The 15,467-nt window shown below is 42.5% G+C and overlaps 1 protein-coding gene and 1 pseudogene across 4 annotated transcripts in view; both read right to left on the minus strand.

Moving 5' to 3' along the window:
* GPR160 (G protein-coupled receptor 160) overlaps nucleotides 1–15,467 on the minus strand; it is a 34,548-nt gene that overhangs the window by 3,616 nt on the left and 15,465 nt on the right. The window contains exons 2-4 of one of the 4 annotated variants that reach the window (XM_055125718.1): nucleotides 2,143–2,269; nucleotides 1,981–2,059; nucleotides 675–776 (exon numbers count right to left, since the gene is read on the minus strand). The gene's annotated coding sequence lies outside the window, so the exon portion shown is untranslated. Of the gene's footprint in view, nucleotides 1–674; nucleotides 805–1,980; nucleotides 2,060–2,142; nucleotides 2,270–15,467 lie in introns of all 4 variants that reach the window. The other 3 variants (XM_055125717.1, XM_055125720.1, XM_055125719.1) reach the window with 3 other exon arrangements.
* Nucleotides 2,449–2,535, minus strand: LOC129402708 (U2 spliceosomal RNA; annotated as a pseudogene).

Here is a 15,467-nt window from a genome sequence, read left to right on the forward strand (position 1 = left end):
TGTGAAATGTCCACAGTATGTTTAGCTGAGTGAAATGCAGATTTCAAAATTATGTGGGCAACAAATATCTAATTTTATGATATCATGTGCATATAGTGTACACAAAAATCTTGTAAGGGTAGGAGGGATGTTGGGAGATATTCCAGCAGTCAGGGCACATGTCTAGCATACACCTGACCCAACACCACGTGGTCCCCTGAGCATCACTAGGTGCAGCCTTGGAAGTTTCCAGCACCCCAGGGTGGCCTCAGATAATCCACGGTACCACAGGGTGGAGCTGCATCCTTCTCTCCCCTGTTCCCTCGACCCCTGCTCCCCCACTGCAGTGATTCGGAGATTTAAAAGATAGGGCAATTTTCCTGCATGACTTTTTGGAACTCTTAAGAATCAGTTCACATAGTTTAATACAAAACTTAATGTAGAAATTTTTTAAAAATAATTTTTGGCTTGCTTTGTGACCTGGCCATCTAGTTTCCAGGAAAACAAAACTTGATTTCTTCTCACTGAATCTATCTCTGCTTTTCAATTTAAAATCCAATTCTTTGCTTGTCCTTTTTTCCTTTCAGGGCTGGGATTCAAACCTTCAGCCATGTAACGCAAACTCTCCACCACTGCGGAACTTATCCACAGCCTGCATTAACTTTTTAAACTATATGCCAATATGTCATACTTACTCTTTTCTCTAGTAGATCTTTCTTAGCTGATGATCTTCCTATTCTATTTCAGTTTTTCCACCTTTAGATGATCTTATTTCTGGTTTTTGGCATTTCATTTTGCTATAGCAAAAAAGGCATTTTAATCAGCCTTGTGTGAAAAAGAACAAACATATCCATCATTAATAGTCATCCTAATAACAGGAATCTAGTATAACTGATTTTAGATCTCTGCTTAGGAGAATCTGAATGTTTGCAGGATTAAAGCAACTAACCATTTATTTCCTTCTTTCTAGCAAAAGGAAGGAAGGAAGGAGATCTTAGATTGAATGCCCACCAGAGACCCCTTAGGTAGGTGAGGATCTTTAAACATTTTCCTGGGTGGGAAGATATAATATAGGGAATAAAATGCTGCTCACCCCAGTTTGATCTCTGGCACCCAATATGGTCCCCTGAGTACCACCAGGTGTGGCCCGAGCTTCTTCCCCAACCCTTACCCCATGAAAGGTCATTCTGCAGACTCTGCAGTTTAAATTAATAGCTCTCAAGTGGGAATCTTCAGGACTTTTGGATACTTATCGCATGTTAACAAAAATAACATCTTCTTAAATGAAAAAAATCACGACATTTTCCTAAAAAATGTAGTGAGCAATCGCTTCACATTTCACAAACTGCTTTTTGTGTCTGACTCCATGACAGACAGCCGAGTTTTCATCTCTAGTTGTTCTATTACATATCATGTCACTTCTGGAAAGCGCTCTATACGTATGGAAAGTCTGAGAGACAAACAGGCCACGCCACCTCGTAACGTTACTGCGAGCAGCATGCTGTTCAGCGGTGCGCTCGGAGGAAACACTGGCCGTCACCATCTGCAGGAGAGTCGCCCCCCACGGAAGGGCCTGCCTCAAGCACAGGCCGTGTCTGGCCCCAGAGCTGCAGGCTGGTGCTGACTGGATCCCGCAGCTCTCCTGTCTTGGGCCCCGGCACGGGACAGCAGTGTGAGTCTGTGGTGCAAGTGCTCCAACTGAACTGTCACCGTGGCAAGCACCACCTCAGGAAGTGTGGGCACTGAGGCAGGAGTGAGCAGGTGTGCGAGTCTGCCATGACCCTGGGCAAGAACTGCTGAGCTCCGCTCCTGCGTGCAATCCCCCAGTGGGAACTGTCTGGCACTGTCTGCCCAGAGGCGTGCTCCCCAGTGAGCACCAGACCAACTGCGTGCTGCCTGCAATCACTGAAACAACTGCCACAAAGGGAAGACAGGAAACAGAACACCACACACACACACACACACACACACACACACACACACACACACACACACACACACCTGTCTGTATGAAACCATGGGATGAGGAGCTGAGACAAGGACCACTTCGGTGGTAGTGCTGTCACTCAGCGCAGAAAGCCTGTGGGAAGCAATATACCGAGTCTGAGTCCCAATTATGTGCATTTACCCAACCCTATGATAATCATTAACACACAATATTACCTCCGGAGCAAAAAGGCTTGAGGGTTGATTAGTACTTTTCCTTGTGAAATAATTTATCAGGAATGGAACTAAAGTTCAACTTCAGGTCTAATTTCTTCAGCAAATCTCAATGAAGGCTGGACTCATACTGGAAATGAAGAAAATAACGCAAATTAGGTCAGTAAAAGAACCTTCCCAGAAGGTAATGTCCAAATAAAAGCAAGCCAGTTGATTTACAGGTACCCTGATAACCATGATTAAACTAATTTACTCATTTGGATAATGTAATTTTATTTCTCAAAAAAACTTAATATAAACTAGCTTTTTAAAGTGTAGTCTATGCCTGATACGTGAGAATTCATTGAAAAAAAAAAAGTACTACACTTGATCTTAGCCAAAAGGCTAAGAAGTGATTGGATTTAGTGAAAAAATATTATTCAACTCTGACACATTTTTGTGTTTCTGTTCTTAGGTGGGAGCAGGTTCTCAAGCAGCAGTGCTCAGGGGCTACTCAGCTTTCAGTTTTGTGTCTGGGGGCTGCCCTGGTCATGCTTGGGAGACCAGGCAGTGCCAAGACCAAACCCAGGCCTCTTGCATGCAAAACATGTGCTTCTGTTTAGCTTCCTTTTTTTTTTTTTTTTTTGCCTATTGGGTCACACCCAGCAATGCTCAGGGGTTACTCCTGGCTCTGCACTCAGAAATTACTCCTGGCGGTGCTGGGGGGACCATATGGGATGCTGGGGATCGAACCCGGGTCGGCCTACCCACTGTCGTATTGCTCCGGCCCTTTGGCTTCCTCTTGGGACCATGTCTGACAAGTTTTTTAAAAGTGTGTTGATAAATATAAATTCATTTACAAAGCATAATTAGATCCAGTACAGAAAAAAAAAATCAAGTGTAGAAAACCAAAGTTTTGATTTCACTTTTAAAAATGGGAAATACAATCTTCAGAGTATAAAGCTTGAATTATATACCAACTAAGGACAATATTTAGAACTTCTTTGAATTCACTGAAATAAAGAATTACAGAGGACAATTACAACTCTGAACACTGACTGGAAATGTGAGGATACTAAGAAATTTTGTATGTGAGAACAGTATTTTGAGATGGGCTGAATATCTGTATGGTCCTTTGAGTATCTGTATGGTGAAGTCCCAACTACCCCACTATCTCAGACTGTGACGGTACTTGGAGAGAGGGCTGCTAACGAGGCGATTAAAATGTAAAGAGGTCACTTAGATGGACTCCCATCCAAATTGACTCATTCTTTTAAGAAGCGCTGTGGATGGGACCTCAGGAGCATGAGAGAGAGGAGAAGCTGGGAGGGGGGCGGGGTGGGCAGGGAGCTGACACCGCCCAGCCAAGGAGAGCGGTGTCCAGAGAAATCTAGCTGCTGAAGACCTTCACTGTGGACGGCTAGCCTCAGAACTGCGAGAAAACAGATTTCTATGGTTTAACTTAGCCAAGCGCTGGTATTTTATTAGGATGGGCTAAGAGCTCGTATAAGTTGCTGGAGAGACATAAGTATTGGGTCGGGCACCTGCCTTGCAGGCAGCCAGCCCGGTTTGAACCCCAGAACCACATATGGTTCCCACGAGGCCTGCCACAAGTGAACCCTGAGTGCAGAGTCAGGAACAAGTCCTGAGCACAGCCAGGTGCAGCCCCCACATAGAACTAATACGAATAGTTTTCTTTTTTAATTTTTAATTTTTTGATTTTTGGGTCATACTCGGCAATGCACAGGCTTTGCACTCAGGAATTACTCCTGGCGGTGCTCAGGGGACCATATGGGATGCTGGGAATCGAACCTGGGTCAGCAGCGTGCTCTTTGTATATTCAATTACTGGGTGTGGTTTGGCTTTCTTAATTTAAGCAATACGTAAAAGTTCATTTGCTCTGAAGTCAACAGTACATAAAAAGAAATACTCAGAAAAGTAGATTTCTCTCCATTCAAGTTACCTTCCTTTTTCATTTATTTCTGGTACAGTTCCTGAGTGCCTACGCAAAAGTATTATGTGTGGAAGTGTTTCCTCTCACTCAGGACCAGAAGGGGGCTGCCAGGTCACATGTAAGTGCTCACATGCTTTCCCCGGGGGTTGCCAAATTCTCTCCCACACGCAATGCTGAACTCTCGTTCTTGAATGACAATGCAGTCAGCATTCCATTCTAAGTTGAAGATCTATTCTCTCATGTTCCAAATTCTATTACAGGTGACGAGCCTGCTGTCAATGTAACTCATCTATTGGCAGTAAAGTTAGGTTAGTAGTTCTCAAAGTTTGTGAACCCTTCTTTTGCTCAAACACCTAGCTGATATTCCCAGGCTGGACTGATTCCCAGCCAGAGGTGCCAGCACAGAGACCACTTTACAGCTGGGCACCCAGGGCGACTCTGAAAGACATCACGGTGGGGCATCTGCACACACAGGAGCACCCAGACACCTGGCTCCCTGCCCAGGACCCCACAGAGAAAGAAATCTATTGAGCTGCTACAACTGGGGGCTGAATTTGGCAGCATTTTGGACCACCCTACTCAACACACAAATATTCTAACTGGTTCTTATTTATATCCTTCCCCACTTGCTTATGTTTCTGCTTCTATTTCAAAATGTTTATTCACCATAATCCTTTATCCTTTGCCACTCTGCCTGCTTTCGGCAACGTATTAGTGTTTTTTCTCTTTCATTTTCTCTGCGGGCCTCCCTCCCCCTCTCCCTGGTTTTCAAGTCTCTGACTGGAGAAGTGACAGTGAAGCAGGCACTGGACCACTGAGCTCCATCCCGGGCCCTCATTTAAGAATGTCAAGCCAGGGGCTGGAGCGACAGCACAGCGGGGAGGGCGTTTGCCTTGCATGCAGCTGACCTGGGTCAGGTTCCTTCGTCCCTCTCAGAGAGCCCAGCAAGCTACTGAGTGTCCTACCCACATCGCTCCAGTCCACCAGGAATAGATATGAAAATAAATTCTCCAATGAAAACTTCCTAGAAGATCACCTTCATTTTCCTCTGCCCAATTTGTAAGTACCATTTATCCAGTTATTTTTTGACTTCTATATCCAGTATTTCTAAAACCCAAATACATATTCAGAATATACCACTAACCATAGATTATTTAAGGTAATGAAGTTAAAGTGGGTGCTGTTGTGGAGTTCATGCCCAATTCAATCAGCTTAATCAATGGCTGAATAAACAGCAGTACTCCTGCATTAAAAAAAAAAAAATGGTGGGTGCTATTCAGACCTTTGTAAAGGCAACTGCAAAGAGTTACCCCATATCAGCACTAAATTCTCAGTAATGTCTCTGTACAAACAGTCTGCCATCAAACTGTTATATTATCAGAACTGGACTATTTTAGAAAGCAGAAAAAGAGTTGTTGTTGATTTAAGTAACGATATATATGTTCTGCTTCCTCCAGATCCTTAAGTCTTGAAAAACTAAATATATAAACACGACTTCATTTTCTTTAAAATTATCATTTTTTTAACCCACTGTTCTATGTTTTGCTTTTAAATAAAGATTCTGGATATACATGTGTATATATGTATGTATATATATATATATACACACACGTATATATATATACACACATACATATTCACATTACTTTCCCTTACAAGGAGACAGTATTCTCTTAGCTACAACAAATTCTCTCTATTCATTTCTTCACTTACATTAATTATGTATTGCCACCAAAATCTGGTAGCAACATATAATTAATTTGGTGGCATCATATAATTAATACAAGTACAATGCTATGAACTATGGAGAGAGAAGTTCATATCTGGTACTAGCCTTTCCGTATTTTCTGGGGAACTTTAGGAAAGATACTAATATATAGGAAGCATAAAGAAGTCAACAAATAAGGGAAAGGTACTCAAAAGAGTAATAGTTGAAGGACTCTGAAAATCTGGAGTTGTTCAGAGTAAGATATGTTAGTTTGGGAACTAGCACTTGCCCTCTCACCGGGGATGTCCACCCTCACTGAATGACTGCTTAGCAAACATAATTATAAAAGAGGCTCAGTCTTCAAAGGGCGTTTGAATTAGGGACTGCTTCCTGCTGCTCAATGATTATCATCAGCGGCAGTCTTGTATTAAGCAAAGGAAGGCATTAAGCGTATGATGACCTGGGAAGGACCAATCAGAAGTCTGTACTCACTAGCCTGTGAGACCTCACACACAGGCTCAGGGTTCTGAACACGGCTTCTGGGACGATGAAGAGAAGGACACAGCTCATATTCAGCTGCTCGGTTTCCAAACCTTGCCTTTATCAGGGCTAAGAAAGCAAGCCCAGCACCTGAGAAGAGCCTCTTCCCCGCACCGCCTCACCTGGGACAGCCTCCCCGCCCACCGGGGCCAGCTCTCCCAGTCTCTGCAGGCGCTCCCCACACCTGCACCTGGAACACCTAGCTTGTTCTACTAATCCTCGCCCATTTGTTTCTATTCCTTTGGGAGTCAGAAAATACAACATAAACATCTCCTCAGCCTGACTTTGTGTTTTTGATTTTGGGGCCACAGCCAGTGGTGTTTAGGGGGCAACTCTGAGCTCAGTACTCAGTATTCATGAGGTACTAGGGATTGAACTCAAGTCTCCTGCACGCAAGGAATGTACTCCAGACCCCTCTAAGTTATCCTCCTGACCCTATATTTTCTTTTCTTTTTTCTTTTTTTACATTGCTTTTTTTTTTTTTTTTTTTTTTTTTTGCTTTTTTTGGGTCACACCCGGCGATGCACAGGGGTTACTCCTGGATCTGCACTCAGGAAATACTCCTGGCAGTGCTCAGGGGACCATATGGGATGCTGGGAATCAAACCCTGGTCGGCCGAGTGCAAGGCAAACGCCCTACCCACTGCACTATCGCTCCAGCCCCTTTACATTGCTTTTTAAAGCAGTAGACAAATAGGGGCAGTTTCCGAGCTTGCAAAGCTTTTATTTTCCTTTCTTTCTTTCTCTTTTTTTTTTTTTTAGAATTATGCCACTCGTGTCAAATAAGCCCATATGTATAGAGTACTTTTTAAAAAACCTATAATCTATGCATAAAGTCAAAATATTCAAATGCTAGAAGTGAATAGTATTCTTTCTCACTTATATTGATTGTTCTGTGCTGATCATTTTGTACACCCAGAGAGATTTTTATCACAATCTTTTGCTTAATAATGCAGACCCGTAAGCAGTACCGATAATATACTTTCTAATATAAAATCACTATTCCTCTTTCCAGACCAAACACTGGACTTCTATAGGCTGATCATATTTTCCCATTTAAATGTTCTTAATTCTCTTTATTGTTACTAAAATTTACATTTGTAAGTTTTATTTCATGTAAAAGTTGAAATATATTAGCACAGAAATTTTTAAAAAGTTGTATTTATCATAGGGAAGACATGATAATTACTACAATAAGATCCAAGAACAAAATAAAATTTCATGCAATATATTTTAGATGCCAGAATTGAAAACTTGTCTATGTAAATGACAATAGGCACTATATGAAATTGTATTAAATGATATGAATTTTTTTATTTACGCAGGTTAAAATCATGCAGCAATCAATCACCACAAATTGACTTATTGATTTATTTTTTGATAATTTCTTTTGCCATTGCTTTAAGTTTTGTTCCTGGAAGTAATATGAAATAAATTTGTTTTATGACAGCCAAGGAGACCGGCGGGTGGGTGGGAAGAAACCTGGGGACACTGGTGGAGGGACACGGACACTGCCGATGGGTTGGTGCTGGGACACTAGATGCCTGAAACAACTCTATGTACAGCTTTGTAAGTCATAGTATCTTAATAAAACTAAATTTAAAAAAAAAACCCTGAATCTCTCAACAAAGTGAAAACTGAAGCAAATTTCCTGCCTCCATCAAAGCACCTGTGTGGCAAATCTACCGTGATCATTAAGCTGAACTGTGAAAGACTGACTGACCTTGGTGCCGCCAGCGGGTCAGCCTGCACCTGTGGGGCGAGGCATCAACAGCCTGATGGTGCCTTCAGGCTTCCTGATACCCCAAAATTGCTGCTGTGCCTTTGGCCGGACCCCAACAACATGTTCACCAAGAAATAAAATGGCCAAAAGTTAAGTATGTGGGAGACATCCCCACAAACCAGCTCCGGCCCAGCTATACAAGCTCATTCATTGGCCTCATCTTAGAGACCCGTAAATCTCGAAAGGGATCAAAAGTGCAGTGAGGGCCCACAGCTGCTGTGGGCAAGTAGGCTCGCCCTGCAGGGCATATGCAAACGGCTTATTTCTCTGGAAAAGATGGAAACAATGATGAAACAAATGAAACAAATGATCCAGAGACAGACAAAAGAATCTCCCAACCGAGCAGGTCGCTGCAGAGATGCCTCCGGAGTTTAAGCCAGGCCAACTTCACGGGGGTGCCTCAGACTGGGGCAGGTGTCGTCCCTCCACCTGCCCCCTGAAAATTCCGGGCTCCACCAACTTCCAGAACCCAATGAGAAGTGCAGTATGCGGGTTCAGTGACGGCAAACTCCGGGCCACAAGGGACAGGGAACTGGCCGGTCCCTCTCATCCCCCTCCCCCCATGGGACCCTGGAGGTCACACCCACAAAGTCTGCTACTCAAGCTGCTTAATGGCCATGATCCAGAGACACACAGAAGAATCTCCAAACCGAACAGCTCGCTGCAGAGATTTCTCCAGACCCTAATTATCTAAAATTTTGGAATTCCAGGAGCACAAGGCCGCTCCTGTGGCTGCGCAACATCTTATGCTATTCATAACAAGCAATACAAAAGAGAGTATGTGGGAGATTGTCTGCCACAGAGGCAGGGGGAGGGGTGGGATGTGGGGGGGATACTGGGGACCTTGGTGGTGGAAGATGTGCACTGGTGGAGGGTTGGGTGATCGATCATTGTGTGACTGAAACTCAAACAGGAAAGCTTTGTAACTGTATCTCACGGTAATTAAAAAACAATAATAAATAATAATATAAAATTAACATTCTGAATTTAAAAAAGCAACATGGAGTTCATGCCCAATTCAATCAGTATAATCAACGGCTGAATAAATAGCAGTACAAGAAAGAAAGAAAAAAGAAAGAAAGAAAGAAAGAAAGAAAGAAAGAAAGAAAGAAAGAAAGAAAGAAAGAAAGAGAAAGAAAAGAGAAAGAAAGAAAGAAAAGGAAAAGAAAGAGAGAAAGAAAGAAAGAAAGAAAGAAAGAAAGAAAGAAAGAAAGAAAGAAAGAAAGAAAGAAAGAAAGAAAGAGAGAAAGAAAGAAGAGAGAGAGACAGACAGACAGACAGACCAGTGACTTTACCATTAAAAACAAGAAACACAGCCAGGCTGTGATCTATGTGATCCCCTGCAGTCAACACTTTAGGATATCCCAGCTATTCATTACAAGAAAAAGAGGGTTGTGGGGAAATAAAGATTATAAAGGACGAAGTAAAAGTACTTGAAATATTTACATCCACAGTAAGTTCTAAGACATCTATCAAAAAATTTAACAAGACTGCAGGTCAATTTTTGAAATTATATCTACACATATAAACATTTGAAAATGAAGCTTTAAAATATCATTTATAGGGCCAGAGAACAACAGAGCAAGGTAAGGTATCTGGTAAGTGTCGAGATACTCCAAGTCCATGGATAACAAAATATTAAGATGTCTCTATTCCTTAGATTGACAGTTTTAAAGGATCAAAATTCAACCGCACTTTTTTGGGGGATAGAAACTGGCAAGCTGCTTCTAAACTGCATAAGGAAGTACAAAGAACCATTAGTAAATTATTATAAAATTATTTGCAGTAATCAAATTAGTAAAATTATAATTTTGAAAAAGAACAAAGTTGGAATATCTACATTTTGCGGAGGGGCTTTTCGGGTCACACCCAGTGATTCTCAGGGGTTACTCCTGGCTCTGCACTCCGGACTTACTCCTGGTGGTGCTCAGAGGACCATATGGAATGCTGGGGATCGAACCCAGGTCGACCATCTGCAAGGCAAATGCCCTACCCATTGTACTATTGCTCCAGCCTCCCTGTTTTCAAGACTAATAAATGCAGAACTAAAGCTAGTATGACAAGCACTGGTATAAGAACAAAAAGAATGACAGGACATAGAGGACTGTATTCCAAGAGATCACATGACTTACAGGAAAACACCAAAGTACCAATGGTTCAATGGAGAAAAGGGAAATATTTAAATAATACCAGTAGACCAACTGGATAACTATGAAAACAAAGACTCTTAAATCCTCACATAATACAAGAATAGTAAGTCTTTTGCTAAAATATTGAAGGCAATCAAAGTGGTAGCCATCTCTCTAGACTGAACTAAGCTAATATCCCCACGCCGGCGGAGAAGAAATATCCTTCTTTCTCGGGAAGAAACGAGGCGTAGCGTCAACCATAGTGTGATGTCCATTAAGCAAACAGACCTGGTGGCGTGGGAATGGGATATAAGGGGAAAAATTATGTACATGGAACAGCGGGACGCTGGTGGAATCTCGAGCCGGAACCCATACCAACGCAAGACCTTTGGTTCCAGAAACTGCTTGCAGACACTCTACTAGACTATCAACTAAGCTAGAGCCCCACGCCAGTTGATGACAGGAAATAACCATCCTTTTCCGTTTTTTTCCCTTTGTCAGACAGCGTGGCGATTACTAAACAGGCGTGAACTCTGTGGCGCGGTGTTGGGGCTGGACTGAGCTATCAGGGCGAGCCCATGTATACCGTACCGTGCTACGGACAGGAACATAGGGACCCATGAAAATGGGCGAGACTTCTCGTGTGTCCTGACTGGTTTGGATGAAGCTGAACATTTTCCCCCTTCAAGCTGCCTTCAGAAAAATAATTTCAGAATACTGAAAAGAGCAGTTTTTCCTTCTCTCACAGAAGCCTGGCTGGTCTTTGACATGCAGATGGCGTTAGCCAGGCCTGACCTTTGATATTGTAAATTGTAGATTTCAGGTGCAGGCCCAGCTTTATCTTTGGGATGTAAATCCAGGTGCCTGTAGAAGGTTTCAGTTTCGGTTTTGTATCTTTTCCTTCTCAGTTCTGTATTCTTTTCCTGAGGCTATAGGCCTACCCATACAAGGAAACAATATGTTTCCATTGTCTCAATGTTCTCCCTGTAACATTTTTTGATGCCTTTGGTGACGTCACTGTATTGCGCCCTTTAGAGGTACCATGATCAATAAAAGGAGGTCCACGAGGCCTTCTGCCTTTGCTAAGAGCCAGAGCGAGCCTTAGTCCTCCAATCAATGCATTTCTTCTGCGTTCCTATCTCAGCGCCTCCGATTGCACGAACGTTCATGCAACAGCGCGGGGCAAGGGGGAAAAAGAAAAGTTATGTAACAAACAGCGGGACTTAATATCTCTATATTCTTAGCAATGGAGAACTATCAAATGCTTCCTTGGCAATAGGACTTTCTTTTTCTTTTTGGGGGGAAACCCCAGCAACGGTAGTGAGTTGTGTGTTGAAACATAGAATGTAATCAAGATAAAGCGTAAAGGAAGTGAAACTTATCACTGATAAGGGTGGGGACTGGGGAGGTGGGAGGGGGCGGCAGGTATACTGGGTGGGGGTTGGTGATGGAAGATGGGCACTGGTGAAGGGAAGGGTGTTTGAGTATTGTATAACTGACATAATCCTGAGAACTATGTAACCCTCCACATGGTGATTCAAAAAAAAACAAAGGTGGTTGTCATTCCAAACTTGGACTAGGTAAAGAATGCTTTGGCAAAACACAAAAACACCAACTATAAAACTGAAAATTGATAAAGTGAACTCATTAAAATTAAAATCTTTCTTTCATGTATGAAAGTAAAGAAAAAACACTAGAAGAAAATATTTGCAATACATATATTAGCATATATTAGTAGGACTGGAGCAATAGCACAACAGGTAGGGTGTTTGCCTTGCAAGCGGCCGACCCAACCGGGTTCGATTCCTTTGCCCTTCTTGGAGAGCTCGGCAAGCTACCGAGAGTATCCCGCCCACATAGCAGAGCCTGGCAAGCTCCCCGTGGCGTATTCGAGATGCCAAAAACAGTAACAAGTCTCACAATGGAGACGTTACTGGTGCCCACTCGAGCAAATTGATATATAACGGAATAACAGTGCTGCAGTGCTACATATATTAGCAAAGAACTTGAACCCAGATTGTATTATATAAGTGGTGATTACAAAGCAATAGTAAAATTATAAACAATGTGAAACAAAAGTAGGAAAAATACTTGAAAAGATATTAAAAACAATATGATAAAAGATAACATACATATAAAAAAGATAATAATAGAAATATAATAACAAAAATACTTTTAAAAGAAAATATGTAGGTGTCAGGGAAATAGCTCAAAGAGACACATTGTGAGGAGTCTAGGGTTTGAATCCCAGCACTATATGGTACCCCAAACATTACCAGGCAGTTCCCTAGAGCAATGCCAAGTGTAGAGCAAAAACAAATTAATAAGAAAACATGCAAACAGTCAATAATATGTGAAAAGGCGTTCAACATCATTAGTAATCAGGGTAAAGTTTATTAAAACCACAATAACATATAATTTCATGTCCATCAGAATGGCTAAAATTAAAAATACCAATACCAAATATTAGAAAATATGTAGGAATGTAAAAAGGTACAACTCCTTGGAGAGTAACTTGTCCTTCAATCAACATATACCCCATGATTACTCCGAGTGTTTACTAGAAAGAAATTTAAAAGATACATCTGCATGGAAACAACCCAAATGCCCAACTATGGATGGCTGTATCAAGAAGTTGAGGAATACTATGCAGCTGTGAAAAAAACCAAAGTCATGCAATATGCAGCAACACAGATGGAACTAGAGGATATCACTAAGTGAGGTAAAAAAGAAAGGAATAAATCACTCTTATTTGGCTTAAAGGTAGTAAGAAATGTCCAAAGGCAATGCAGCAGGAGAACTGATCCACACAACTGAGTTGTTAGAGGAGGAAGTCTGGAAGGAAGGGGCACTGGGGTCCTTGCAGGAGGTAAGTGGGTGCACTGGTGATGGGTGTTGTGTTATAATTATGTGCATCAGAAACCATTATTAACAGCATTGTAAAACACAGACTCTCAATGAAAAATTTAAAATTACATACATCCATAGAAAGAACAGTATGACGATACCAAAACCTAGGACCATACGGGGAAACAGGAACTCTGCCAGGGGAAATGTAAATTGTGCACCCACTTTGGAAGAGATTTAGCAATCAATCATATTCCCAGGTTATTTACTCCTAAGAAAGCTGTGCACATAAAAACTTGCATGAGCATTTGTAGCAACGTTTTTTTCCATAATTGCAAATGTTTGAAGCAACTAAGATGTCCTTCAGGAAATCAACAGAGAAGCTATGACTATTCCGCATTTTAAAGAGATGGGTGCTGGAGAGATAGTACAGTTGGTCGGTCATTTGCCTTGCATGTGGCCTTTCCAGGTTCTCTCTGGCATCTCATGCAGTCCCCTAAGCACTACCAGGAGTGATTCCTGAGTACAGAGCCACAAGTAACCCCTGAGCATCGCTAAGTGTGCTCCCCCCCCCAAAAAAAAAATACACATTCGAGAATTCCATTTATAGGAAATATTCAGAAAAGATGAGAGATGGTAAACTCAATGGCTTCCTGGGCTTGGGGTGGGACTGACTCTAAATCAGATAAATAAAGTAGGGGGTAATCAGATATGATACTAAAACAAGATTGCAGGGGTAATTGTCTAAGTCTATAAAAATCAGACTCAGTGGGACAGGGGAGGTAGAGCAACTGGCAGGGGGACTGTCTGCACATGGCTGACCCAGTTCAACCCCCAGAACCCCAGAGGGTCCCCTGAGCACTACCGTAACTAATTCCTGGGTGAAGAGTCAAAAACACCAACTATAAACAATCCTCAGCACCCTACATGGTCCCCTGAGCATCACCCGGAATATCCCTGAACATCACTGGTGTGGCCAATAAACAACAAAAATCACAATGGATGGGTTTCACAAGCATTCACATGGAAATGAAACTGCTCTTAAAAATGTGAATTGGGCCAGAGAGAGTGTCGAAGTTAAGGTGCTTACCTTGCACACGGCTGACTCGCCATATGTGATCCCTGCTGACATCATGATAAGCACTGTTAGGAACGGACCCGAACCGCCCCCTGCCCCAAATATTTTTTGGTCTTTTTGGTCACACCCAGTGATGCTCAGGGGTTACTCCTGGCTCTGGACTCAGGAATTACTCCTGGCAGTGCTCAGGGGACCTGGGATATGGGATGCCATAGATCGAACCTAGGTCGGCCACATGCAAGACAAACGCCCTACCCACTGTACTATCTCTCCAGCCCCCCAAAACTTTTAGAAGAGCTCCTTTCATGCAAACATTTTTAAATAAGCACTTTGACGGCAGCTTCATCTCTATTCACACCAATATGAATATAAGCAGCGTTTCAATAATAAACTACGGCATACTAGTTGCTCAGGGGCCACTCGGGCTCTGTTCTCCGTGGGGTACTTGCAGCGCCTGGGATAAACCAAGGCTCCCAAATGTCAAGCCTAGTGATGTTAAATGTTCACGGTGGTTTTGGGGAGTTGGCTTGTTTGGGGGCTACATCCAGTGGTGCTCAGGCCTATTCCTGGCTCTTTTCTCAAGGATCACTCCTGGTGGTGCTCAGGGAACCAAATGGGACACTAGGGATCACAGCTGGGCCCACTGCATGCAGGTGCCTTACACACTGTACCATCTCTCTAGGCCCTGTTCATGCATGCTCCCTACTCCCCCCCACACTTTTTTTGGCTTTTGGGGTCACACCTCGTGATGCTCAGGGGTTACTCCTGATCCGGCACTCAGGAATTACTCCTGACAATGCTCATATGCCCTGGCATATGAGATGCCAAGGATCGAACCCTGGTTGGCCACATACAAGGCAAACACCCTACCTGCTGTACTGTTGCTCCAGCCTTCTATTCATGCCTTTTGACTTTCTACATCCACTCTAGGAGTTCTATCAGAAAGAAATGATCAGAACTGAAGTAAATAATCACTGCAATAACAGTCTACTTCAGCCTGCTTATGCTAGCCTAAGGAACATTCTCCGGGCTCAAAAGAATAAAAACAACTTAGATGCTTATGAAACAGGGAGGCAGTGAGAGGAATTCTGACGGTAAAAGGGTGGACTACTCTTGGCAGCCGTGGAAGAAAAGCTTTTCAGAAACATTAAAGAAAACACATAAGGACAGTCATGGAGGATCTCGGGCACATTAAGGATTGCAAAGGTGCAGTAATTGTACATCAAAACTATGAACATTAACACTGCTATCATCTAATACCCAAATGACAATATAAAACCTTTTAAATAAACCAAATGATTTTAAAAAGAA

The sequence above is a fragment of the Sorex araneus genome, chromosome 2, assembly GCF_027595985.1.
Source record: "Sorex araneus isolate mSorAra2 chromosome 2, mSorAra2.pri, whole genome shotgun sequence".
Classification (NCBI taxonomy): Eukaryota; Metazoa; Chordata; class Mammalia; order Eulipotyphla; family Soricidae; genus Sorex; species Sorex araneus.